A 13,741-nucleotide genomic window follows, 5' to 3' on the forward strand; every position below is an offset into this window, starting at 1 on the left:
GTAGTGGTAACGGTAGCAAAAGGTAACGATAGCAAAAGTAATATTTTTGGTGTTTTATAGTTATGATAACAATAGCAACGGAAAAGTAAATAAGCGAAGAACAATATATGGAAATCTCGTAGGCAATGGATCGTTGATAGAGAATTATGCCGGATGTGGTTCATCATGTAACAGTCATAACCTAGGGTGACACAGAACTAGCTCCAATTCATCAATGTAATGTAGGCATGTATTCCGAATATAGTCATACGTGCTTATGGAAAAGAACTTGCATGACATCTTTTGTCCTACCCTCCCGTGGCAGCGGGGTCCTAGCAGAAACTAAGGGATATTAAGGCCTTCTTTTAATAAAGTACCGGACAAAAGCATTAACACATAGTGAATACATGAGCTCCTCAAACTACGGCCATCACCGGAAGTGGTCCCGATTATTGTCACTTCGGGGTTGTCGGATCATAACGCATAGTAGGTGACTATAGACTTGCAAGATAGGATCAAGAACTCACATATATTCATGAAAACATAATTGGTTCAGATCTAAAATCATGGCACTCGGGCCCTAGTGACAAGCATTAAGCATAGCAAAGTCATAGCAACATCAATCTCATAACATAGTGGATACTAGGGATCAAACCCTAACAAAACTAACTCGATTACATGATAAATCTCATCCAACCCATCACCGTCCAGCAAGACTATGATGGAATTACTCAGCATGGCGGTGAGCATCATGATATTGGTGATGGAGGATGATGACCCACAAGTATAGGGGATCTATCGTAGTCCTTTCGATAAGTAAGTGTGTCGAACCCAACGAGGAGCAGAAGGAAATGATAAGCGGTTTCCAACAAGGTATTCTCTGCAAGTACTGAAATAAGTGGTAACAGATAGTTTTGTGATAGGATAATTTGTAACGAGCAACAATTAACAAAAGTAAATAAAGTGCAGCAAGGTGGCCCAATCCTTTTTGTAGCAAAGGACAAGCCTGGACAAACTCTTATATAGAGAAAAGTGCTCCCGAGGACACATGGGAATATCGTCAAGCTAGTTTTCATCATGCTCATATGATTCGCGTTCGGTACTTTGATAATTTGGTATGTGGGTGGACCGGTGCTTGGGTGCTACCCTTACTTGGACAAAAATCCCACTTATGATTAACCTCTATTGCAAGCATCCGCAACTACAACAAAAGTATTAAGGTAAACCTAACCATAGCATGAAACATATGGATCCAAATTAGGCCCTTACGAAGCAACGCATAAACTAGGGTTTAAGCTTCTGTCACTCTAGCAACCCATCATCTACTTATTACTTCCCAATGCCTTCCTATAGGACCAAATAATGGTGAAGTTTCATGTAGTCGACATTCACATAACACCACTAGAGGAGAGACAACATACATCTCATCAAAATATGGATCGAATACCAAATTCACATGACTACTAATAGCAGGACTTCTCCCATGTCCTCAGGAACAAACGTAACTAATCACAAAGCATAAACATGTTCATAATCAGAGGGGTATTAATATGCATATAGGATCTGAACATATGATCTTCCACCAATTAAACCAACTAGCATCAACTACAAGGAGTAATTAACACTACTAGCAACCTACTAGCACCAATCCCGGACTAGGAGACAAGAATTGGATACAAGAGATGAACTAGGGTTTTGAGAGGAGATGTTGCTGATGAAGATATTGATGGAGATTTCCCTCTACCAATGAGAGGAGCGTTGGTGATGACGATGGCGATGATTTCCCCCTCCGGGAGGGAAGTTTCCCCGGCAGAACAGCTCCGCCAGAGCCCTAGATTGGTTCCGCCAAGGTTCCGCCTCGTGGCGACAAAGTTTCGTCTGAGAAGATGTCTTGTTATTTTTTTCCCATCGAAAGACTTCATATAGCAGAAGATAGTCACCGGAGGGCCACCAGGGGGCCCACGAGGTAGGGGCGCGCCCAGGGGGGTAGGGCGCGCCCCCCACCCTTGTGGGTAGGGTGTGGCCCCCCTGGTGAAGTTCTTGCTCTCAGTATTTTTTATATATTTGGAAAACGTCTTCCGTGGAGTTTCAGGACTTTTGGAGCTGTGCAGAATAGGTCTCTAATATTTGCTCCTTTTCCAGCCCAGAATCCTAGCTGCCAGCATTCTCCCTCTTTATGTAAACCTTGTAAAATAAGAGAGAATAGGCATAAGTATTGTGACATAATGTTTAATAACAGCCCATAATGCAATAAATAATGATATAAAAGCATGATGCAAAATGGACGTATCAACTCCCCCAAGCTTAGACCTCGCTTGTCCTCAAGCGAAAAGCTGAAATCGAAAAATATGTCCACATGTTTAGAGATAGAGGTGTCGGTAAAAATAAAAATAAAATACGGACATGAGGGCATCATGATCATTCTTAGAACAGCAACTTATATAATTCTTGCCATATGATTTCTTATGCTAGAGTAATAATTCAATCACAATCTCAAGTATGAATAGTAAACTTCATTGAAAACTAACAAACTATAATCTCAGTCATTGGAGCAATTGCAATTTATCATAACATAACAAAGAGTCAATGTATAAGAGCATTTCAGCAAGTCCACATACTCAACTATCATATAGTCTTTCACAATTGCTGACACTCACGCAATACTTATGGGTATGGAGTTTTAATCAGACACAGAGAAAGATAGGGGCTTATAGTTTTGCCTCCCAACGTTTTAACTCAAGGGTAATGTCAACAGTAATAGTTCATGAAACTCACACCCAATTAGCCATATATACCAGGATCTTTCCAACATACCGTGCTTGCCAAAGGATAAAATGTAAAAAGGAAGGGTGAAGATCACCATGACTCTTATGCAAAGTAGGAGATAAAAGTAAAAGATAGGCCCTTCGCAGAGGGAAGCAGAGGTTGTCATGCGCTTTTATGGTTGGATGCACAAAATCTTAATGCGAAAGAACGTCACTTTATATTGCCAATTGTGATATGAACCTTTATTATGCAGTTTGTCGCTTTTATTTCTTCCATATCACACGATCGTATAAAGCTTATTTTCTCCCACACTAATAAGTCATACATATTTAGAGAGCAATTTTTATTGCTTGCATCGATGACAACTTACTTGGAGGATCTTACTCAATCCATAGGTAGGTATAGTGGACTCTCATGGCAAAACTGGTTTAAGGGTATTTGGAAGCACAAGTAGTATCTCTACTTGGTGCGATGAATTTGGCTAGCATGAGGAGGAAAGGCAAGCTCAACCATGTTGGATAATCCATGACAATATAATTTATCTCAGATGTAAGAAAACATAATCCATTATGTTGTCTTCCTTGTCCAACGTCAACTCTTTAGCATGTCATATTTTAATGAGTGCTCACAATCATAAAAGATGTCCAAGATAGTATATTTATATGTGAAGACCTCTCTTTCTTTATTACTTCCTATTAATTGCAACGATGACCAAAACTATGTTTGTCAACCCTCAACAACTTTTATTCATCATACTTTTTCTATGTGAGCTCATTACTCTCCATAAGGCTCACATGATCTCTTTGTTTCTTTTTATTTCTTTCTCTTTTCTTTTATTCACTTAGGATCATGGCAAAATAACCAAGCCCTTGACTCAACACTAATCTTTATTATATAGCTCATGGACTTGATTACATAGAAGGATTTATAAAGCAAAACTCACAACTAGATCATACTAAGAACTTTTATTCTACTGGATCAAAATATTACCAAAAGGATCGAACTAAGAAAAATGGTAAAGATAAAAGTGATGGTGATACGATACCGGGGCACTCCCCCAAGCTTGGCAGTTCCCAAGTGGAGTGCCCATACCAGATACTCAATTCTTCTTTGTTGGTGAAGAAGGTGGAGTTGTTGATGATGGATAGTCACACATCGAGCGTAGGAGGTCTTCTAACTTGCGGATAATGCCCTTGAGAGCGATGATATGCTCCTTCAACAAAATTTGCATGTGTGAGATACTTGTTTTGTATACGAACTAACTCAATCATCTTGAAAGCTTCAATTTCTGTTGGGGTAAGAAGATTGTGATCCAGTTGAAGGGTGCCTTCTGTTGCCGGAACTTGTTCCTCCATGGCCTTCTTGATCCCTTCATCCTTGTTGATCTCCGTAGGTTCTTCTCTCTTCAGCTCTATCTTCATTAGCCAAGCATCGTTGCCCTCATGATTGGAGGAGGAGGGAGACGACATAGTGCTTGGCCTTGACAACCCTGACAGAAAATAGCTTGAAACAAAGACATGAGATTTTTGCGTGATACGGGAGTCAAAACCCCCGGGAGATTATATAATGAATTTTTACTGACCAAAATACGTGTCGTGTACGAAAACGGAGTTCGGAGAGCACACGAAGTGCCCACAAGGTAGGGGGAGCGCCTGGTAGGGTAGGGTGCGCCCTCCAACCTTGTGGAGGCCTCGTGTCCTTCCCGGACTGCTTCTTATTTTTCTATTTTTCTAAATATTCCAAAACGAAGAAATATTGCCGTAAAAACTGTTTTGGAGTCGGTTTACTTACCGTACCACATACCTATTCCTTTTTGGAGTCTGAAACGTTCCGGAAAGTGTCCCTTATGTATTCCTCCGGGGTTATGGTTTCAATAACATTGATTTCAACATTTATGGGATTACCTGAGATATAGTGTTTGATTCTTTGACCGTTCACCACCTTCGGATTTGTGCCTTCGAAGTTGTTGATTTTTATGGCACCGGAACGATAGACCTCCTCGATAACGTAAGGGCCTTCCCATTTAGAGAGAAGTTTTCCTGCAAAAAATCTTAAACGACAGTTGTATAGCAATACATAATCACCTACATTAAACTCGTGCTTTTTTATCCTTTTGTCATGCCATCTTTCAAACTTTTCTTTAAACAACTTGGCATTTTCGTAGGCTTGGGTTCTCCATTCATCAAGTGAGCTAATATCAAATAACCTCTTCTCACCAGCAAGTTTAAAATCATAATTGAGTTCTTTAATAGCCCAATAAGCCTTGTGTTCTAGTTCGAGAGGTAAGTGACATGCTTTTCCATAAACCATTTTATACGGAGACATACCCATACGATTTTTATATGCAGTTCTATAGGCCCATAATGCATCATCAAGTTTCTTGGACCAATTCTTTCTGGACCTATTAACAGTCTTTTGCAAAATTAATTTGAGCTCTCTATTACTCAATTATTCTTGACCACTAGACTGAGGGTGATAAGGAGATGCAATTCTATGATTAACATCATATTTAGCAAGCATTTTACAGAAAGCACCATGAATAAAATGTGAACCACCATCAGTCATTAAATATCTAGGGACTCCAAATCTTGGAAAAATAACTTCTTTAAGAATTTTAATAGAAGTGTTATGATCAGCACTACTAGTTGGAGTAGCTTCTACCCACTTAGTAACGTAATCAACAGCAACTAAAATATGTGTATATCCATTAGAGGAAGGAAAGGGTCCCATATAGTCAAAGCCCCAAACATCAAATGGTTCAATAACAAGTGAATAATTCATAGGCATTTCTTGACGTCTACTAATATTACCAATTCTTTGACATTCATCACAATATAGGACAAACTTACGGGCATCCTTGAAGAGAGTAGGCCAATAAAAACCAGATTGCAGTACCTTATGGGCAGTTCTATCTCCAGCATGGTGTCCTCCATAAGCTTCGGAGTGACACTTGCATAGGATATGTTCCTGTTCATGCTCAGGTACACAACGTCTAATAACACCATCTACTCCTTTATAAAGATGTGGGTCATCCCAAAAGTAATGCCTCAAATCATAGAAGAACTTTTTCTTTTGCTGGTATGTGAAACTAGGTGGTATAAACTTAGTAACAATGTAATTAGCATAATCAGCATACCATGGTGCAGTATGAGAAGCATTTATGACATTTATTTGCTCATCGGGAAAACTATCATCAATAGGTAGTGGGTCATCAAGAACATTCTCTAGCATAGATAAGTTGTCTGCAACGGGGTTCTCAGCTCCCTTCCTATCAACAATATGAAAATCAAATTCTTGTAGCAAGAGAACCCATCTAATAAGTCTAGGTTTATCATCCTTCTTTTCCATGAGATATTTAATAGCAGCATGATTGGTATGAATAGTTACTTTAGAATCAACAATATAAGGTCTGAACTTATCACAAGCAAATACAACTACTAAGAATTCTTTTTCAGTAGTAGCATAATTTCTTTGAGCATTGTCTAGGGTTTTACTAGCATATTGAATAACATTTAATTTCTTATCAACTCTTTGTCCTAGAACAGCACCTACAGCATAATCACTAGCATCACACATAATTTCAAACTGTAAATTCCAATCAGGTGGCTGAACAATAGGTGCACAGATCAATGCTTTCTTAAGTACTTCAAATGCTTCTACACAATCATCATCAAAAACAAATGGTATATCTTTTTGTAATAAATTGGTGAGAGGCCGAGAGATTTTAGAGAAGTCCTTAATAAACCTCCTATAAAATCCGGCATGACCAAGGAAACTTCTTATACCTTTGATGTCCTTGGGACATGGCATCTTTTCAATAGCATCAACCTTGGCTTTATCAACTTCAATACCTCTTTTAGAAACTTTATGCCCCAAGACAATACCTTCATTAACCATAAAGTGGCACTTTTCCCAATTCAAGACAAGATTAGTTTCTTCACATCTCTGCAAAACTCGATCAAGGTTGCTCAAGCAATCTTCAAAAGAAGATCCATGGACGGAAAATTCGTCCATGAAAACCTCACAAATCTTTTCACAAAAGTCAGAGAATATAGTCATCATGCATCTTTGAAAGGTAGCAGATGCATTACATAAAACCAAAAGGCATACTTCTATAAGAAAAAGTACCAAAAGGGCATGTAAAAGTAGTCTTTGATTGATCTTTGGTTGGCATAGGTATTTGAGAGAAACTAGAATATCCATCTAGAAAGCAAAAATGTGTATGTTTAGATAATCTTTATAGAATTTGATCGATAAAAGGTAAGGGGTAATGATCCTTTTTATTAGCCTTATTTAATTTGTGGAAATCAATTACCATCCTATAACCTGTAATAATTCTTTGAGGGATCAATTCATCTTTATCATTGGGAACAACAGTAATACCTCCCTTCTTAGGGACATAATGGACATGGTTTACCCACTGACTATCAGCAACGGGATAGATTATACCTGCCTCAAGGAGCTTTAGTATTTCTTTTCTTACCACTTCTTTCATTTTAGGATTCAGCCGGCATTGATGGTCACGAACTGGTTTAGCATCTTCTTCCAAATTAATTTTATGTTGACATAGAGTGGGACTAATGCCCTTAAGATCATCAAGAGTATACCCAATAGCAGCATGGTGCTTCTTCAGAGTTTTCAATAATCTCTCTTCCTCATGCTTTGAAAGGTTATCACTAATAATAACATGATATATCTTTTTCTCATCAAGATAAGCATATTTAAGAGTATTAGGTAACGGTTTAAGATCAAACACGGGATCACCCTTAGGTGGAGGAGGATCCCCTAGGATTTCAACAGGTAAATTGTTTTTCAGAATAGGTTCCTGTTTAAAGAATACTTCATCTAATTCCCTTCTTTCATTCATAAAGATATCATTTTCATGGTCTAGCAAGTATTGTTCTAAAGGATCACTAGGAGGTACGGCAATAGAAGCAAGACCAATAATTTCATCCTTACTAGGTAATAATTCTTCACGGTGTTGTCTACTAAATTTAGAGAAATTAAATTCATGAGTCATATCATCTAAACCGATAGTAACAACATCTCTTTTGCAATCTATGATAGCATTAACAGTGTTCAAGAAGGGTCTACCAAATATAATGGGACAAAAGCTATCTTGTGGGAAACCAAGAAAAAGAAAATCAGCAGGATATTTAGTTTTCCCACACTAGACTTCAACATCTCTAACAATTCCCATTGGTGAAATAGTATCTCTATTGGCAAGTTTAATTGTGACATCAATATCTTCCATCACAGCAGGTGCAATATCATGCATAACTTCTTTGTATAAGTTATAAGGTATTGCACTAGCACTAGCACACATATCACATAAGCCATGATAACAATGATCTCATATTTTAACAGAAATAACAGGCATGCCTACCACAGGTCTAGGTTTGTCTTTAACACACGGTTTAGCAATTCTAGCAGTTTCATCACAGAAATAAATAACATGCCCATCAATATTATCAGACAAGAGATCTTTAACAATAGCAATATTATGTTCAACTTTAACTTGCTCAAGAGGCGTATATGTTTTAATATTGCTTTTACAAACTACAGTTGAAGCTTTAGCATGATCCTTTATCCTAACTGGGAAAGGTGGTTTCTCAACATAAGAAATAGGAACAGTAGGATCACTATAAGTGACAATCTTTTCTTCAACATTAATAGGTGAAGCTACTTTTACTTCTATGGGAGGATCATATTTAAACCACTTCTCCTTGGGGAGATCAACATAAGTATCAAAAGATTCACAGAAAGAAGCTACTATCTCAGAGTCAAGTCCATATTTAGTGCTAAATTCACGAAAAATATCGGTATCCATAAAAGATTTAACACAATCAAAACTAGGTGTTATACCTGACTCCTTACCTTTGTCGTGGTCCCAATCTTCAGAGTTGCGTTTAATTCTTTCCAATAAATCCCATTTGAATTCAATAGTGTTCATCATAAAAGAGCCAACACAAGAAGTATCAAGCATGGTGCGATTGTTATCAGAAAGCCGAGCATAGAAATTTTGAATAATCATTTTTCTTGAGAGCTCATGATTGGGGCATGAATATAACATTGATTTAAGCCTCCCCCAAGCTTGAGCGATGCTTTCTCCTTCACGAGGACAAAAATTATATATGTAATTGCGATCATGATGAACAAGATGCATAGGATAAAACTTCTGATGAAATTCCAATTTCAATCGTTTGTAATTCCAAGACCCCATATCATCACATAGCCTATACCATGTCAATGCGTCTCCCTTCAAAGATAAAGGGAAGACCTTCTTCTTAACAACATCTCCGGGTACACCTGCAAGCTTAAATAATCCACAAACTTCATCCACATATATTAGATGCTCATAGATGTTTTGTTCCATCTCCTAAAAAAGGATTAGCTAGCAGTTTTTTATCATACCCGAAGGAATTTTAAAGCAGACATTTTCATTTTCATTTTAATTTTCAGTAGGTTGAGTAAGTTGAGGAGCAACTCTTTGCTCTACTAGTCGGGGTGAAGATACCCCGAACAAGCCCCTCAGAGGATTACTTTCCATAGTAACAAGTGACAGTAAATTTCAACACATTATATAAAATTTTCCTTACCAAATTCCACCTACCAAAGGCGCTTCACTCCCCGGTAACGGTGCTAGAAAAGAGTCTTGATGACCCACAAGTATAGGGGATCTATCGTAGTCCTTTCGATAAGTAAGAGTTTCGAACCCAACGAGGAGCAGAAGGAAATGATAAGCGGTTTCCAGCAAGGTATTCTCTGCAAGTACTGAAATAAGTGGTAACAGATAGTTTTGTGATAGGATAATTTGTAACGAGCAACAATTAACAAAAGTAAATAAAATGCAACAAGGTGGCCCAATCCTTTTTGTAGCAAAGGACAAGCTTGGACAAACTCTTATATAGAGAAAAGCGCTCCCGAGGACACATGGGAATATCGTCAAGCTAGTTTTCATCACGATCATATGATTCACGTTCGGTACTTTGATAATTTGGTATGTGGGTGGACCGGTGCTTGGGTGCTACCCTTACTTGGACAAACATCCCACTTATGACTAACCTCTATTGCAAGCATCCGCAACTACAACAAAAGTATTAAGGTAAACCTAACCATAGCATGAAACAAATGGATCCAAATCATCCCCTTACGAAGCAACGCATAAACTAGGGTTTAAGCTTCTATCACTCTAGCAACCCATCATCTACTTATTACTTCCCAATGCCTTCCTCTAGGCCCAAATAATGGTGAAGTGTCATGTAGTCAACGTTCACATAACACCACTAGAGGAGAGACAACATACATCTCATCAAAATATCGAACGAATACCAAATTCACATGACTACTAATAGCAAGACTTCTCCCATGTCCTCAGGAACAAACGTAACTACTCACAAAGCATAAACATGTTCATAATCAGAGGGGTATTAATATGAATATAGGATCTGAACATATGATCTTCCACCAATTAAACCAACTAGCATCAACTACAAGGAGTAATTAACACTATTAGCAACCTACTAGCACCAATCCCGGACTTGGAGACAAGAATTGGATACAAGAGATGAACTAGGGTTTTGAGAGGAGATGGTGCTGATGAAGATGTTGATGGAGATTGCCCTCTCCCGATGGGAGGAGCGTTGGTGATGACGGTGGCGATGATTTCCCCCTCCGAGAGGGAAGTTTCCCCGGCAGAACAGCTCAGCCAGAGCCCTAGATTGTTTCCGCCAAGGTTCCGCCTCGTGGCGGCAGAGTTTCGTCCGAGAAGATGGCTTGTTATTTTTTCCCATCGAAAGACTTCATATAGCAGAAGATAGTCACCGGAGGGCCACCAGGCGGCCCACGAGGTAGGGGGCGCTCCTAGGGGGGTGGGCGCGCCCCCACCCTCGTGGGCAGGGTGTGGCCCCCCTGGTGAAGTTCTTGCTCTCAGTATTTTTTATATATTTGGAAAACGTCTTCCGTGGAGTTTTAGGAGTTTTGGAGCTGTGCAGAATAGGTCTCTAATATTTGCTCCTTTTCCAGCCCAGAATCCCAGCTGCCGACATTCTCCCTCTTTATGTAAACCTTGGAAAATAAGAGAGAATAGGCATAAGTATTGCGACATAATGTGTAATAATAGCCCATAATGCAATAAATATCGATATAAAAGCATGATGCAAAATGGACGTATCAGAGGACGGTGGATGATGACGATGGCGATGGATTCCCCTCTCCGGAGCCCCGAACGGACTCCAGATCAGCCCTCTCGAGAGAGTTTCGGGCTTGGTGGCGGCTCCATATCGTAAAACGTGATGAATCTTTCTCCCTAATTTTTTTCTCTCCGAACACGAATATATAGAATTGGAGTTGAGGTCGGAGGAGCTCCAGGGGCCCACGAGGTATGGGGCGCGCCTAGGGGGGTAGGCACGCTGCCCACCCTCGTGGCTAGGGTGTGGGCCCCCTGGTCTTGATCTTTTGCCAGTATTTTTTATTATTTCCAAAAATAGTCTCCGTGAAGTTTCAGGTCATTCCAAGAACTTTTGTTTCTGCACATAAATAACACCATGGCAATTCTGCTGAAAACAACGTCAGTCCGGGTTAGTTCCATTCAAATCATGCAAGTTAGAGTCCAAAACAAGGGCAAAAGTGTTTGGAAAAGTAGATATGACGGAGACGTATCACTAGTCTTTTTAGGCCATAGTAGCTCTTACATTGATACGCAACAGAATGCAATCAAGTGGGTATCTTTGTGATTAACTCACAATACCCAAGAATTAGTGATTAACATGTTTAACCATAATTCCCAAGAACTATATCTTTGACCAGCCTACTATACATCAAAAACTTGTATGACATTCATACATGAGCTGGATATTCCAGTCATCTTTCTTTCTGCCTTTATACTTCTAACAGTTTAACTTTTTGTGTTCCTCCTACTCGCAAAAGAAGCACCCAACTTAAGAGTGGCGTTAGGCCCGGACTTCCTAGGCGTGTAAGTCATACTAACACCCTTTGGACACTTCCTTTCTCTTTAAGTTGTTGTTTTATTCACCTTTCATTATATGACAGGCGTTCTTCTGGATCCCTTTCCCAACAGTCAAATGCATAGTAAACACTTTTACTAATACTTGCAAACAAACATTGCTTTGTTTGTATCTGAAAATAATTTTCAGTTCCATGAATATCATATAACAATCCCAACTTTCAAATTTTGGGTTTCATGGAAGCAAACATATTCCACTTGACCGTAACAGAATTCTAGCTTTTGGATCAAAGGACGAGAGTCACATGATCCATATCATTAGCGGGAGGATACAGAAAGCATGCGATAGGACAAAATCCTTCTCGGCACTTTTGAGGACAATCCTCACATTATGTTACCAATCGTAAAGTTTTAACCAGATATTTAACAGCTATTCAATTTTAACAGGGAAGGTGGAAACGCGAGCCATTATTCTACAACTATTTTGCAAGAAACACTTAGACAATGTTCATAACTAATTGCATTGAGAATTAAACATGTTAATTCAATAGTGCGCTCCCACTGAAAACAATATCTCTCATAATCGATTTAGAGTGATTCAAGATCCATATTTCTATTTGATGCCATGGACGGGTTAATCACTGATGACACAAATTTCAGTCGGTAGGCCAACTTGCCAATCACATCTCTATGTGATTCTTGTTCATCTTTCAATGGGCTTGTTCCGAGCTCAGGACTCGCCTGCCTAAATGTCAAAGACAACCAAGTGATCTTGCTGCGAGGTCCGACCTCACCCGCCTCATTCCTCTCGATTCGTTCATGCTCATGTGTACATGGCGCACCCCAAAAAGATACGAATTTCAGATGGTGCTACACTTGGGTGAACACTAACTACTTTAATATTTTGAAGTGAGAGATCACCCTAATAAAAAGCGACTACCTCGCAATCAAGAAGGGTGCATCATAAGGGATAAACATCTCATGCAATTCATAATAGCATGATATGGTATAGCCCTTTCTGACGGAGAAGTATTTCATCTCTTCGTCTTCGGCATTCGCATCAGTGTTCACCTTCGCGAAGATTTCCACCACCTTGTCGATGCACCAGATAATATTGCTATCTCCATAGCGTATAAAATTAATGCATTCCTTAAGGTTGACACGCAGGTCATTAAAGTGCAATCATATGGCTCCAGCCATCATGCCGAATCATGACACGCAGGTCATGTTAATTACATTATATAGTCATCTCATACATAATCAAATTATTATGAGCACTGCTATACCACATCACATGCACATGCAAACCCTCCTGCAAAACCAAGTTAGACGTCTCTAATTGGTTCATGCAAAAAACTTGTGTTTCGTGGCTTCTAAGGTTTCAAAACAAACCGAAGCTACCAACGTCCATCATCAAGTATGATAATTCAAGTCGCTAGATTAACTTTGCGGGGTGTATGAAACACGAGATAATAAAATATCTAGCCCCATACTGAACTTCGTCATATGCATGACCCCTGTGCAGATTATATCTGCATTGCCCTTTTGTCTGCGAAATTTCATCTTTCTTTCTAACTATGGTGGATTTCAACGAACTGTTAGCACTTCGTTGATCAATCAGGATCGCGGATTGCCAGAACATTGAAAATCCACCATGCTGTTATCAAGATCAAAAATATGCAAATTCCAGGGAAGCAACAAGAACATTGGGTAATAGATTTCATCTACTACCCACACAAATAATTTTCAGTAATAGAACTCATCTACTACAAATTATATTGTGCAACACCCATACATCTCTATGTATTCTAGATCGTAACCTGCATCTACGCATAGCACGGCTCATGATGCCACTGTAGGGGAACGCAGCAGAAAATAAAAAATTTCGGACCTACGCACCAGTCCAGGACTACTATGGAGACTATATACATGGTTTGATCTTTTTCGTTACCAACTCGTAGCGCAGCGGGAAGTAGAGTCGATGATGATCGGCGGTGCAGATCCCCGCAGATAGGATTTACAACCTCCCAA

Source organism: Triticum urartu, chromosome 5 (assembly GCF_003073215.2).
Source record: "Triticum urartu cultivar G1812 chromosome 5, Tu2.1, whole genome shotgun sequence".
NCBI lineage: Eukaryota > Viridiplantae > Streptophyta > Magnoliopsida > Poales > Poaceae > Triticum > Triticum urartu.